Source organism: Vulpes vulpes, chromosome 3, assembly GCF_048418805.1.
Source record: "Vulpes vulpes isolate BD-2025 chromosome 3, VulVul3, whole genome shotgun sequence".
Classification (NCBI taxonomy): domain Eukaryota; kingdom Metazoa; phylum Chordata; class Mammalia; order Carnivora; family Canidae; genus Vulpes; species Vulpes vulpes.
Genome location: NC_132782.1, coordinates 30,351,311 through 30,365,532, shown reverse-complemented (window position 1 = coordinate 30,365,532; position 14,222 = coordinate 30,351,311).

The following is a 14,222-nucleotide window of genomic DNA, read 5'->3' as shown; positions in this document are numbered from 1 at the left end:
TTTAAGACAAAACCAAAAAGCCCAGCACCAGGAGCCAACGGCTTGTTGTTTGAACATCGAATGTCTCCAACGTTGTGCAATTTAGCTTCACGGTCACTGAAAAACATAATTTTGTCCTGTTTTTCGCTATGAGCCTAAACTGCTCTAGAAACATTAAGTTTATTCCTGCAAAATTTTTTTTTTGTCATATAGAGAAGGAGATGTTAAAAAAATAGTCCACTCGGGACGCCTCTGGAATGATGATTTTAGATCATGAAACCTTGTAGTGTACTCGCACCACGGCAGGTGTTGAATAGACACTTGTGAAGTCTACACTGCACCAAGCGTGTACCTAGGGAGTGGGCTGGTGGCAGTTTGCTTTGTGAAGGATCACAGCTGTACCCAACCTGCCCTGTCCTCCTTGACGCTAATGTGGCCGGAGTCGGCCCTGTCCTCGGTGACACTAACCTGGCCAGAGTCAGCCCTGTCCTCGGTGACTAATGTGGCCGGAGTCGGCCCTGTCCTCGGTGACACTAACCTGGCCAGAGTCAGCCCTGTCCTCGGTGACTAATGTGGCCGGAGTCGGCCCTGTCCTCGGTGACACTAACCTGGCCAGAGTTGGCCCTGTCCTCGGTGACGCTAACCTGGCCAGAGTCGGCCCTGTCCTCGGTGACTAATGTGGCCGGAGTCGGCCCTGTCCTCGGTGACACTAACCTGGCCAGAGTCAGCCCTGTCCTCGGTGACACTAACGTGGCCGGAGTCGAATAAGAAATGAATGAAGAGCGACTGGGGAAGCTCTGGGGTGGAAGAGGTGGGAGCGAACCAAAGGCCTTGGGGGGCTCATGCACAGGACCTGACACAGGACAGGAGTCGGGGAAATGTCCCGGGTGCCGGGATGGACTTAGGGCCGCGGCCCTGCGGGTCAGCTTTGGGCATGTTCCTCCTTGGTCCTCCCTGGGGGCCGCTTCTTCCCCAGTTTGCATATATGTCTTCTCATCTCGGTCATCACCCTCCTACACTTGCTACCAAGTCCATAGTATGTGTACGAATCCCCCCCAATTTTTTTCTGTTTTTAATGCTTCTCTCCTAAATACACCTGCTAGTACATCCAGCCCGTGTCTGCTTGGATATTGCAGCATCGGTTCGCCTGCAACTGCAGTAAATTATGTGCTGGTAAGGAAGTCAGCGCAATCGACCATTCTGTGAAATAAAATGCCTGTAGCAAGGGTGCTGGAAAGTTCCCGGGTAGGATGGTCACTGTCACTGGGGGTTCGTGGCAAAGGCACATGCACACGCGCCAAGAGGACTCGCAGCCCAGGGCTGGATTCTCACAAAGGGTCTCGCTGTGGAGCCGAAAGCATCTTCACAGTGATTAGCACCCAAAGCCACCCGGGCGTTGCCAGGTCGCCAGGCTCCCCCAAACTTAGGGAGGCGGGAAAAAATGCAAAACAATAAAAAGGCCGGACTATAAGTATATCTAAAAGTATGTCTAAAATCATTAAATAAAAAACAAGCAACTAAAAGCATATTAAAAAAATTAATGAAATCATGAGAAAAGGTGGAGTTGAAAGATCATAGAGAACTTCAAAAATTAGAATGTAAGCGCGGCAGCCAGAACCTTTAGGGAGTCGGGCCAACAGCGGGTTAGGCGCAGAGCCGGGAACTGGGGGGACTCGGGGCACAAGCGCCGGGCTGCACCCTGACCCCCTCCTTCCCGGGAGGGAGCACCCTGGGCCCCTGCTGTGGCTTCCGAGCCGCGTTCCCCACAGCACCTGCCGCATGGGGGGCTGAGTGGGGGCCCCTCAGCAGGCCGCGAGGGGCGGAGGCCGCGGACCCCTGGGAGCCCAGGCGGCCCAGGTGAGCCCCGCACCTCCCCTGCACCTGCCGCGCCCCCCCCCAGGCCTCTCGCCTGGGCCCCGCCCCCCATACACCTGTCGCGCCCCACAGGGTTCCCGCCTGGGCCCCGCCCCCCAGCACCTGCCCCCCCCCAGGGTTCCTGCCTGGGCCCCGCCCCCCATGCACCTGTCGCGCCCCCCAGGCCTCCCACCTGGGCCCCACCCCCCAGCACCTGCCGCCCCCCCCAGGCTTCCCATTTGGCCACGCCCCTCCAGGCCTCCCGCCTGGCCCCGCCCCCCCGCACCTGCCGCCCCCCCAGGCCTCCCACCTGGGCCCGCCCCCCTCCGCACCTGCCGCCGCCCCCCTCCGCACCTGCCGCCCCCCCCCCAGGGTTCCTGCCTGGGCCCCGCCCCCCATGCACCTGTCGCGCCCCCCCGAGGCCTCCCATCTGGGCCCCGCCCCCCAGCACCTGCCGCGCCCACCCAGGCCTCCCATCTGGGCCCCGCCCCCCAGCACCTGCCGCCCCCCCCAGGCCTCCCACCTGGGCACGCCCCCCCAGGCCTCCCATCTGGCCCCGCCCCCCCGCACCTGCCGCCCCCCCAGGCCTCCCACCTGGGCCCGCCCCCCTCCGCACCTGCCGCCCCCCCCAGGGTTCCTGCCTGGGCCCCGCCCCCCATGCACCTGTCGCGCCCCCCCCCGAGGCCTCCCATCGGGGCCCCGCCCCCCAGCACCTGCCGCGCCCCCCCAGGCCTCCCATCTGGGCCCCGCCCCCCAGCACCTGCCGCCCCCCCCAGGCCTCCCACCTGGGCACGCCCCCCCAGGCCTCCCATCTGGCCCCGCCCCCCCGCACCTGTCGCGCCCCCCCAGGCCTCCCACCTGGGCCCCGCCCCCCAGCACCTGCCGCCCTCCCCAGGCCTCCCATCTGGCCCCGCCCCCCCGCACCTGCCGCGCCCCCCCAGGCCTCCCGCCTGGGCCCTGCCCGCCCCCCGTGCACCTGTCGCATCCCCCGAGGCCTCCCGCCCCCCCCGCACCTGCTCCTCCCCCCGAGGCCTCCCCCTGGCCCCCCCGTGTGTGCGACCCGGGGCACCTGCGACCCACCACAGTTCCAGCGGGTGTAGACGATGGCTCTGCTGACTGCTGAGCCCGTGTTGGGGCACCAGGGAATCCCCCTCACTCCGCTGACTGTCCACAACGCCTGTGTAGCCTGAAACAACACTCAGTTTAAATTTGTATTTTCTTTGTTCCTTCTTTTCATTCTACTCATTCAATTTTGGGAATATGATTAGCTGCCTTGACATTTTGTACTGTTCTTCTGCTTCCTTTTGCTCCAACATTTCCCCACGGCCAGGCCAGGCCTTCCCTTTAAGTCGTCTTCTTCTTCTTTCTTCTTCTTCTTTTTTGAAGATTTTTATTTATTTATTCATGAGAGACACAGAGAGAGGCAGAGACACAGGCAGAGGGAGAAGCAGGCCCCATGCAGGGAGCCGGACGCGGGACTCGATCCCAGGACTCTGGGGTCATGACCTGAGCCCAAGGCAGAGGCTCAACCACTGAGCACCCCCAAGTGCCATTATTATTTTTTTTTTAATTTAATATCTTTAAATTTTTTCTTAACTATTGCAAATTTTGTTTTTGAGTCTCAGGAAAAGGAAAATATTATCAGGGATAAAAACACTATTTTAAATCTAGTCAACACAAGATTGATCATGATACTGATCACAGACCTGGTGTCTTTCTGTCCTTAATCCTTAGCCAGCCATGCTGGTAGGCAAGGCGCTGCATCCTTTTAGATTTAATTACTCATCTTTATAGGTGAGATTTACAGGTGAAATTTTTTATGATTCTGACCTTAAATACTCTGAAACATAAATTAAGACATTTAACATGTTGTCAACAGAGGGCGGTAATTAACCACAAATAGCCCCATATTCGCCATGAGCAAGAAAGCAATCATTTTCATAGAATTTGAAGGAAGACAGTATTCAGAGTATCACAGTTTTCCTTACTATTTCTGAAGATTTTGACACTATTCCAAATTTCTCCCATTCAAATACTCCACCCAAGAACTGCTTGTTCTTAAAGAACTTCAGTCTTTGCATTAGAAAGATGAGACATAAAAGAAGGAAGAATAGAAAGTGAGTTTTGTGATGACAAGGCCAGGCCTCTTTGACGGGAATCAGAATGTGGTTTACCTACGCTTTCGTGGTGGGTGTCGAGACCGTAGTGCCCACTGCAGAGATCACAGAACAGGGATTGCCACCGTTTTATTATTATTTAAAATTTTTATTTTAAAATTTATTTATTCACGAGTGACCCAGAGAGAGGCAGAGACACAGGCCGAGGGAGAAGCAGGCTCCGTGCGGGGAGCCCGACGTGGGACTCGATCCCGGGACCCCAGGGTCATGTCCTGAGTCCAAGGCAGACACCCACTGAGCCACCCAGGCGCCCCTGTTTTTTTTTTTTTTTTAAGTTTTTAAAATTTTTATTTAAATTCAATTGGCCAACATATAAGACCCAGTGTGGTTTTTAAACTACGCCTGTCTACTTACTGCCTGTAAGTGCTAAACTCTGGCCAGTTGAATTAAGCTTTCCAATGTTCAAATTTCTTCAAATTAAAAATCATAACAATCACTACTTTAGAGGATTAAGGATTAAAATAATTATTTGTAAAAGGTAGAGCAGACTACTAGGTATATATAGAGATGCTCAATAATTTCCATTAATACCATCATCATTATTATTACTGTTATTATCATATTGTATCATACAGATTTCCTTGCTTCAATACAATGACCTAATAATAGAGGAAATATTGCATTTCTCTTTTCTTATAAAAGATTTTAAAGATTTTATGTATTTATTTGACAGACAGAGAGGGAGAGAGAACACAAGCAGGGGGAGCGGAGCAGCAGAGGGAGAGGGAGAAGCAGGCCCCCCGATGAGCAGCAAGCCCAATGCAGGGCTCGGTCCCAGGAACCTGGGATCCTGATCTGAGCTGAAGGCAGACACCCAGGCGCCCCACATTTTACCCTTAAACATGTATATGTATGTATATATAAATGTATATATAAATGTATATACATACATACACACAATGTGTATTTTATTCCTTTAACAAATAATGACATTTTGTTTTCTTGAGCCAAATTTTGGAAATTTCACACATGTTTTAATACTCAAAGATAAATATCAGTGTACCTTCTACCTCAATTTTAAGCTTTTTAAGAGAGAAAATCTGGGGTATTAAATGAGAACTCTTATAAATCATAAAAAAAAAAGCACACCAGAAATGAAAAAAAAAAAAAAAAAAGAAAAGAAAGAACCAACAAAGAATATAAATAACACTTCACAAAAGAAAAAAATGAAAACGTTTAATAAGAAAATGAACATTTGACTTCATCATTACTCAATGGACTGCAATTTGAAATTTTTGTTATGTTTTGCCTGTAAAACTAAGAAAACTTTTTTAAAAGTGTCTTTGAAGGAGTTGGTATATGGGTAATATCATAAGCTGATTTATGATAGTTTGTTAAACACTGATTTGAAACTTTCTAAAAGTTTTAAGAAATTAATCAAGACGTGAAATGAATAAACGTTTGTTTTTACATTTCAGATATTGAAATTAGTGAAAACCTCTACAAGATAAATTAACACAATTCCGTATAAATTAAGGAAATAGAATTTTATGTGAAGCTCTTGGAATAACTTTTTTCTAAGCAGCTTTAAAAGGAGATATTTTATAAGGTGAGATTCTCTTTCGTTTGCTGTAATCATTACGTCATTAGTGACATTCGGTTTATTGCTCTAAAATGAAGGTTTCAAGGAGACAAGAGTTTTACTTGTGTCATTCCTCAGTGTTTCCTTAGGTCCTAGATCAGAGTTTGTTATATAGTTAATAGTAAATATGTCCATGTTGGGTATTTATATGCTGTTTTATTTTACACTTTGAGATTTTTCCTAAGAAATTTGTCGGCAAAAATATTTCAATAAAAACATATAAAGTTATGAGAAATACCTTTTTAAATCTCTAAAACAGGGATCCCTGGGTGGCGCAGGGGTTTAGCGCCTGCCTTTGGCCCAGGGCACGATCCTGGAGACCTGGGATCAAGTCCCACTCGGGCTCCCGGTGCATGGAGCCTGTTTCTGTCTCTGCCTCTCTCTCTCTCTCTGTGTGACTATCATAAAAAAAAAAAAAAAAAAAAAAAAAAAAAAAAAAAAAAAAAAAAAAAAAATTAAATCTCTAAAACAAAGTTTATCTCTTTGCAATATTTTTATGATTCCTAAAAAAATCCTACTCAAATTATGCCTGCCAACCACTCTCGCTTTTGTAGCAGTGTCTTGTGTCATTAGACAAAGGGAGACAGATGAGCATAAATCCACATTAAGTGAGTCCTTTTTCTTCAGAATTCCAATTGGCGGTGAGCAGCATTTTGGGGAAGGAGGGTTTCTTTTAGAAAAGACGAGTGAAAACACAAATACTTAAGAGACAAAAATAAAAACACTTTTGTTTTGAATAAAATAAATATATTGAATGAAGAATTATTACCCAAGTAGTTATTTCATATCAGATACTTAGAAACCAAGTAATCAGGGTCAAGTAAAAATGACAAGGAATACTCCATTTCTTTTTAAACTATTACCTGCTCCACTTAAAACTTCTTTGAGATAAATTGTCGTAAACATAATTTTTAGACCCTAACACTGTACAGATTCATCCTAATGCAGCCAAGCACACATTGCAGACAGCAGTTAGACTTTTACTCACAAACTTGAACCCTGAGGAAAAAAACAAAACAAAACAAAACAAAACCTTGAACCCTGGGCTAAGTCTTCTCTCTTTTTTTCGTAAACATAATTTTTAGACCCTAACACTGTACAGATTCATCCTAATGCAGCCAAGCACACATTGCGGACAGCAGTTAGACTTTTACTCACAAATTTGAACCCTGGGGGAAAAACAAAAACAAAAACAAAAACAAACTTGAACACTGGGCTAAGTCTTCTCTCTCTTTTCCTTTTTTTTTTTTTATTTTTTTTTAAGATTTTATTTACTTATTCATGAGGGACACACACAGAGAGAGAGAGAGAGAGAGAGGCAGAGTCACAGACAGAGGGAGAAGCAGGCTTCATGCAGGGAGCCCCACGTGGGACTCGATCCCAGGACCCCAGGGTCATGCCCTGGGCCCAAGGCAGACGCTCAACTGCCGAGCCCCCCCGGTGTCCCTAAGTCTTCTTTTTAAGTAGACACACCACACTTGGCGCATGTTCTCCTCTTCCTAAAGCTCAACAACCCTGCTGTTCCTGCCTGACTTTCTCCGATTCTGTAATAACCAGAGGAAACCTTATCAGTGAGCATCTCCATAGTTTTCAGCCCCACCCTGTCCCATCCCACGAGGAGTCTTAGCTCCTGGGAGGTGAATCTTCTGCTGGTGTCACGGTACGACTGGAGGACGTCGCCACGGGCCTCATGGGATACAGAGATCCACGGATCCGTGGCATCAACCTGGCTGACTGTGAAGAAAACAGGCCTAGTTCCTGTGACATAAAATAGATCATCGATACCCATGTGGTGGCAGGACTACAGACTTTCTAGAACACATTTCCTGTAAAATTTAGATCCTTTCCTTTCAGTTAAAAGTCGAAGCTTTCTAACAACAGGATGCTGACGTACCAAACAATGAAACGTTTGCAATGAAATAGCACGGAACTGCTAAAATAGTGTATTCGAGGACTATGTACTGTGGGGAAAAAAGATGTTAAATGATTAAAAACAGACTGCGTATGGATAGACACGGTGCCATTTTGAAAACAGACATAAAAGCAGACATATGACAGACATGCATGCGCATAGAGCTCTCTGACTGCTGAGAATATATCATTTTTGTGATGCCTCCAGTCAGGCGATGTATAGGAGTAATGGTTTATTCGAGTTTGGTCTTTTCTATACTTTCCCTATTTTTAAGACTTAGCAGTTACTCTTATTTAATCGGCTATTTTATCGAGTGCTATTTTATCTTATCTGAAATGCAAATCAGCTGAAGGGATGCCCACTTCCTATATCTAGATGAGCTTTGCAGAGGAGCCACGTCGTCATAGGCCCAAAGCTCGCGGAGTAGAATTTCAGAGGAATAACGTGGGACAGGGCATGGGTCAGTGTAGGCCCCGAAGCTACAAGACCCTGATACCTCGAGGTTTGCCAGAATTGGGCTCAGGGTTCAACAAAGCTTCTAACTGGAAGTAGATGTTGTCCCCTAGGGGGTGTTAGATATGCTAAAGGGGCACTTGGCAGGCTCAGTGCCTGAAATAAATCTTGGTTTCGGCTCAGGTCATGTGGTCAAGCCCCGGGTTGGGCTCCACATTGGGCATGGACCCTGCTTAAGATTCTCCGTGTCCCTCTCCCTTGCCCTCACACCCCTCAGCCTTTTAAAAAAAAGATTATCGGAGACATTTTTAGTTGTTGCCCTCAGGGGAGATTTGCCCCTGGCATCTGATATAGAAAGGCCGGCCGAGTTTCACGGGGCCCAGGAAAGCCCACTGCACCAAGGAATCATCTGTCCCCAAATGTCAATAGTGGAAAGGTCGAGAAATCTGGAATAAATATAAAGTTAAGCTGCTGGGGAGGCCAGCAGATTGGAGGAGGTTGTAGCGAGTTGAGTCAGCTGTGCTACTACCCGCTCTGCAGAAGCCCACAGCTACCCAAAATTGAATTCTGTTCTTATCTGGAAGGATGAGCGAAGAGTGTACGGGCCTGGGTCTCCCTCAAGTTAGTTGATGTTTGTGGGGAGCTGAGGTTAGGGTCACAGAGAGGACAAGGCTGACTGGCTGTTCTCCCGTGCACTGAAGCTCAGGGCAAGGTCACAAGTCACATCGCCGGGTCCGCCGGGCTCAAAGGGGAGGGCCTATGAAGGGGGGGCTTTCCTGGCGCCACATCAGATGTGTTCCAAGATCGAAACGCGATGCCACAAGGTGTAAAGTGACGTCGAGACTACATTTTTTTTTTTAATGTGCCCTTATGTTTATTGCAACATTATTGACAATAGCCAAGATGTGGAAACAGCCCACAGTTCTTCCAGTCAGATGTAGACACAACAAAAAGCATACTGGGTCAGCCCGAAGGGCCCCGTACACAAGTCACATTAGTTTCCCTGCCAGCTGTGACCCTGAAGCCCCACCCAAGCATCCTTTCTTGCCCACGACCGAGTAGGATGGGGACTCCGTGGCTTATAGCCAACAGGGCCTCCATCCTGCTCCCACCGCGCCTCCATAGCACACCGAGGATGCTCTTACAGCCTCCACGTTATTAGGCACACGGTTCAGTCAACGAAGTTGACGCCTTTGCCTCTAAAGAGTGACGTGGCCTCCCCCAGAAGAACCTTATTTATTCATTATTCTCACGATACAAAGGAAACGGAGGCAAAAATTAGCCCCCTTTGAGAGTAAGATTCTGAAGGTATTTGTCGCCCTACATGTCCGGGCAGTCAGCCCAGGACAGTGCTGCACCCCAGTCCACGCAGCCTGCCAGGGCCGCTCACCGGCTTTGTGATAGGCCACTGGGAAGGCAATCAGTGCCCTTAGAGGGGACACTTTCATTGGTTCCACACACTTGTTGCACCAGCACTAACTGGTTGTCGATTCTGCGAAACGGGTAGTGAAGCCGCCCAGGAAACGCTTAGGCCTTTCGTGTGTATTGACTCTGAAAATCACAGAAAAGAACAGCCTCATTTCATAAAAGTAAAAGACTCCCCACTCTTTTAGACACATGGGGATAAAAATGGTCAACTAATGTTTCCAGAACTTACTCTTTTTTTTTTTTTAATGTCGCCTTGATGCCATATTTTCTGCCTTCATTTTGGCAGGTTTTAGAATTTCAAAAATTAAACATTTTGGAGACAATGGACAGTGGAAACGTTCTCTATCTAGTCTCTCATTGTTATATGTTCTGGTTGATTTTTAGCTTGAATATTCATAAACAAGGAAAGGTATCAGAAATAAAATGCCAAGAATCCAAGTAATGATCGTGTACAATTGATAAATGCTAACATTTTCGTATTTTCTATGTATTTTATGTAAAAGTATTGACATTTTGCTGCAGTGTTTTATATAAAATATAGTATTATGCAGTATTTTTATATAAAAGACATAAAAATATTACAAATGCAGTTGAAGATTGCACTATTTTTTATAGCCTGTCCCAGTTGTATTCCTCTCCTTTCCTTTCCAGAACAACCAACTAACATAAATGCATCTCCTTTCATTACACATACATCTTTACTTAATATATGGTATTAATATATGGTATTTACGTAATATATGATATTAACATATGGTATTACTATGTTTCCAAAGTTAGGGAAATGATATTCTTCATTTTTCTTATTTTTTTTTAAGATTTTATTTTTAAGTAATTTCTATACCCAATGTGGAACTTGAACTCACAACACCAAGACCAAGAGTCACATGGTCTACTGACTGAGCCAGCTGGGTACCCCAAGTTTTTTGTGTTTTGTTTTTAAGATATTATTTATTCAGGAGAGATACAGAGAGGGGCGGAGACACAGGCAGAGGGAGAAGCAGGCTCCATGGAGGGAGCCCAATGTGGGACTCGATCCCAGGACCCCGGGGTCACGCCCTGGGCCGAAGGCAGATGCTCAACCACTGAGCCCCGCAAGCGTCCCCCAAGGTTGTTTACTTACTGATTTATTTTTGAGTCCTGGACATGTTCACAGATACTCATGAATACCTACTTTTCCAGATAATATTCTATCAAATGATTGCCACAACATATTTATCTATTCCATGTGGACTGATTTTTTTTTTTTGTCTTTAATTTTACATTTTTATAAAAATACTGCACTCAATATCACCGTCAATATCCACCGGTTCACAAAGCAGTGTGTAAATTCTTTTAGCATAATAGAGGTGGAATTTCTCTATTTCTAGACTTTACATAATTTAGAAATTACTAGAAAGGTAACAAAACATTTAAAACAGAGAGGGAGTGCAGCCTAATGGTTAAGGCTGTATGTTCAGAATTCAGACTATCTGGATTCAGATCCCACTTTGATTGATTAGCTGTGTGAATTTGCCCACATGAAGGAACCATTTATCTTTATCTCCAAATGGGAGAATAGTATCACCCATTCCATGATGGTCTCTTAAATACGACGCATGGAGAATAATGTCTGGCACCAGGTAAGCCTTAAGTAAATGTCAAGGATTGTTACTATGTCTGCTACTTATATTATTGTTTTTATATGTGTAGCTACGTTATCCTTCATCAGAGAGTAAGAAGGGCTCAGGGGTTTTGAAGACTGGACGTGATTTTCCAGTTAGTCCAGTTCTTTCACCCGACATCGGGATGTCTTTAGGACGTCATGCCTCCCACATGTCACTTTCCCTCCTTTCTTACTTTTAGGAATGGGCACACTCCTTACCATAGGATGGCTTATCTTTTTAAACTATAATTGGTAGGAAAGTTATCCTAGTTTTAAGCTAAAACTATGTGTCCCCAATATCTTCATCCACCTAACTCTTCTCTCTGGAGCACAATAGCCTAAATTTCCTGTCATTTCTACACAATCATCTCCTGAATACTTTAAGATAACACATACTATGACTTCCCACACTTTGAGTTTCTCTTCTTAAAATTAAAAATCCTAGCTTACATCAGTATTTTTTAGACATAAGATACACAGATGTGTATGCCTTAAAAAAAACTAAGTTTTATCTCACTACCCTGAACCCACTCTGCCTTAATAGTGCTCTCTAAAAGTCGGTCCAGATAGGAGAGGAAAATACTGTAAAGTGAAGAGTGCAGTATTTGAGGCCTTCTTTGAAGAGTTGTGACGGTGATTAGAAATATGTAAAAGGCTTGGCACTAGAAGGCATGGCAGCTGTCCTCTGGAGGACCCCTGGCTTGGATGCCCGGCACCATGTCCTCTCCTCTTACTCCTTATAGACAAGACCCCATTGGATCTACCTGTTCTTGCCTCACCATGTTATCATTAGTTCCTGGTCTCTGTCTCCTCATCTTCATCACCCTGCCGATTACTCTGATTCAGGCTTTGCCACCTGTCTGTCACCTGGAACGTGGCTATCATCCTGCCTCTTGAGAACAAAGCAGCCTGAGTAACGTTGTAACCTCAATACTTTGTATAGTGTCTAACACATAGATGGACTAAAAAAGTTTTCTTTTCTTATATAGATTTTTAGAAAGACTTTATTTCAGAGATAGAAAGAGAGAGATAGAGCACAGGCAGTGGGGAAGGGTAGAGGGAGAATCAGGTTCCCTACTGAGCAGGGAGTCCGATGTGGGGCTTGATCCCAAGGCTCCAGGACCAGAGCCTGAAGTGAAGGCAGATGCTAAACCATCTGAGCCACTCAGGATCCTTAAAAAATAAAAAGTTTTCAAAGAGAGAGAAAAAAAAGACATATGAAGTTTGTCATATGTCTTGACAAGACATATGTCTTGATATGGATCAAGTACCCGAGGTTGTTGTGACCCGAGATTGTATGATACTTTTTAAACAGACATGTCCTTCCATATGACTCACCTCACAGAGGTAGGTGTATAGCAAATCCTATACTCATCAATGAAAAGCACAAAAATGCACCTCTTTATTCATGTTTTAGAGACACAGATATACATTCTAGATTGTGACCGGAGTTAAACCAAATAAGATGAGGGGAAAAAAAAAAACACATTAATGAAGGTGAAGGTTCTAAGTTATCTCACCATGTTGTCTAATAGGACATGTGACTCTAGATTTCTGGAAAGAAAAAGCCAGGAATTCAGCTTGTTTTATTTTTCCTCTGAGACATCACATTTTAAAAATATCAATAAGTAGCAATAACTGTGAAATGCCATGCCTAAGCACCGATGACACAAAAATGTAGCTTTCCCTGTTTTCCTAGTTAATATGAAATTTTATCTAATAAGGAAAATCATTTGCTCAAGGTGTCTGCCTGTTAATAACACAAGTTATGACTGAGCGTCCGGAGGAGAATCTCCTGAGAAGGCGAAATAACCCTCAACCGTGACTAAGACGTTCAAGGTCCCACTGATACCACCACGTCTCAATAATCATTCTCATAAAAAAGAAAGAATTTTACTATTAATAAAAATATGAACTAGATGAAGCAAAAGCTACATCAGGATTCTGGTTCTCAGGTTTACATGTAAGCACTCATTTTGATTTCCATGTGAAAATTCAGCCTCATTAGAGAAGAACTTATTTTTCTATAATTGGAGTCAGCTTGTGACCATAAAATTCCTAAAGACCCTTTTGTTATTACTATCTTGCTTCGTAAGAATTTACTTTGAAACATGCTTCAAATTGATTGGTGTTTAATTTTGTTTATACTGGTGTTGACCATCAGTAAATTTCTGGAAAGCATTTCCCCAAAATTACTTCATATCCTGCAATGAAGTGCATAGGAAAGAAAAAAAGAAAGAATAGGGCTTCAGAGAGACAGAAGGAATGGGGCTCAAGGGTCCAATTTAGTCTAGTACGCAGGGTTACATAAATCAATAATATGGATGCAGACAAGATAATACATCTTTGAGGGAAGAAGGTATATAGGTAGAGAGTATATTATTTATTTCTGCCTAAGTTATGCTTGATAGCAAACTACCCAAAACTCTACGGGGCTTTTACCAAGAAATGGCTTATTTTCAGTCACCTTTGTGGCTCATCCGTGTGGGTGCCCCATTTCTTCTTTATTGTGAATCCAGTTTAAGTGAATGACCCTCCTGTGGGACAGGAGAGTCATTTGTCAGAGAAAATGAAAAAAGAAAAAAAGAAAAAAAAAGTATAGAACCATAGAATTCATAAGCTTCCCGTAAAGCTCATAAAAATCTGTTTAGCTGCTGCTTATTTGTTTTTTTTTTTTTTTTTATCCACTCGTTCTATTAGCCGAAACTCACAATATAGAAAACTTGATGTCGACGTGGACGCAAAATATACTCTTAACCCCGGTTATCAAACTGGGACCCTAAGGGAGGAGAAGTAAATATGTGTGAACAAATAATGTAATCCACTGCAGAGGGAAGCAGAAAAATAATCTAAGTGTTCCCTTTCTCTCTGGCATGCGTCTAATTCCCTGTTTCCCTATGAGAAGAATTGCTTTTTTGGGGGGGAAATCTCTTTTTGGAGACTAAGAAAATTAAGGTACTTAATGGTTAAAACAATATTATTTTTTTACATTAGTAAAAATAGGGGCCTCATAGCTCAACTTGTTAATAATGAAATTAATAGAGGCAACTTTGCACCCATGTTTCTCTGTGCCAGATCCATCACACAGGGTTTCTATGAATACAGTTGGATGAAATTTAGAAACCATTCTTTTTTTGCATTTGAGATCTGAAAACGTAGACAGCTTCCAATTGTCGATGAGTCTTCCATAAT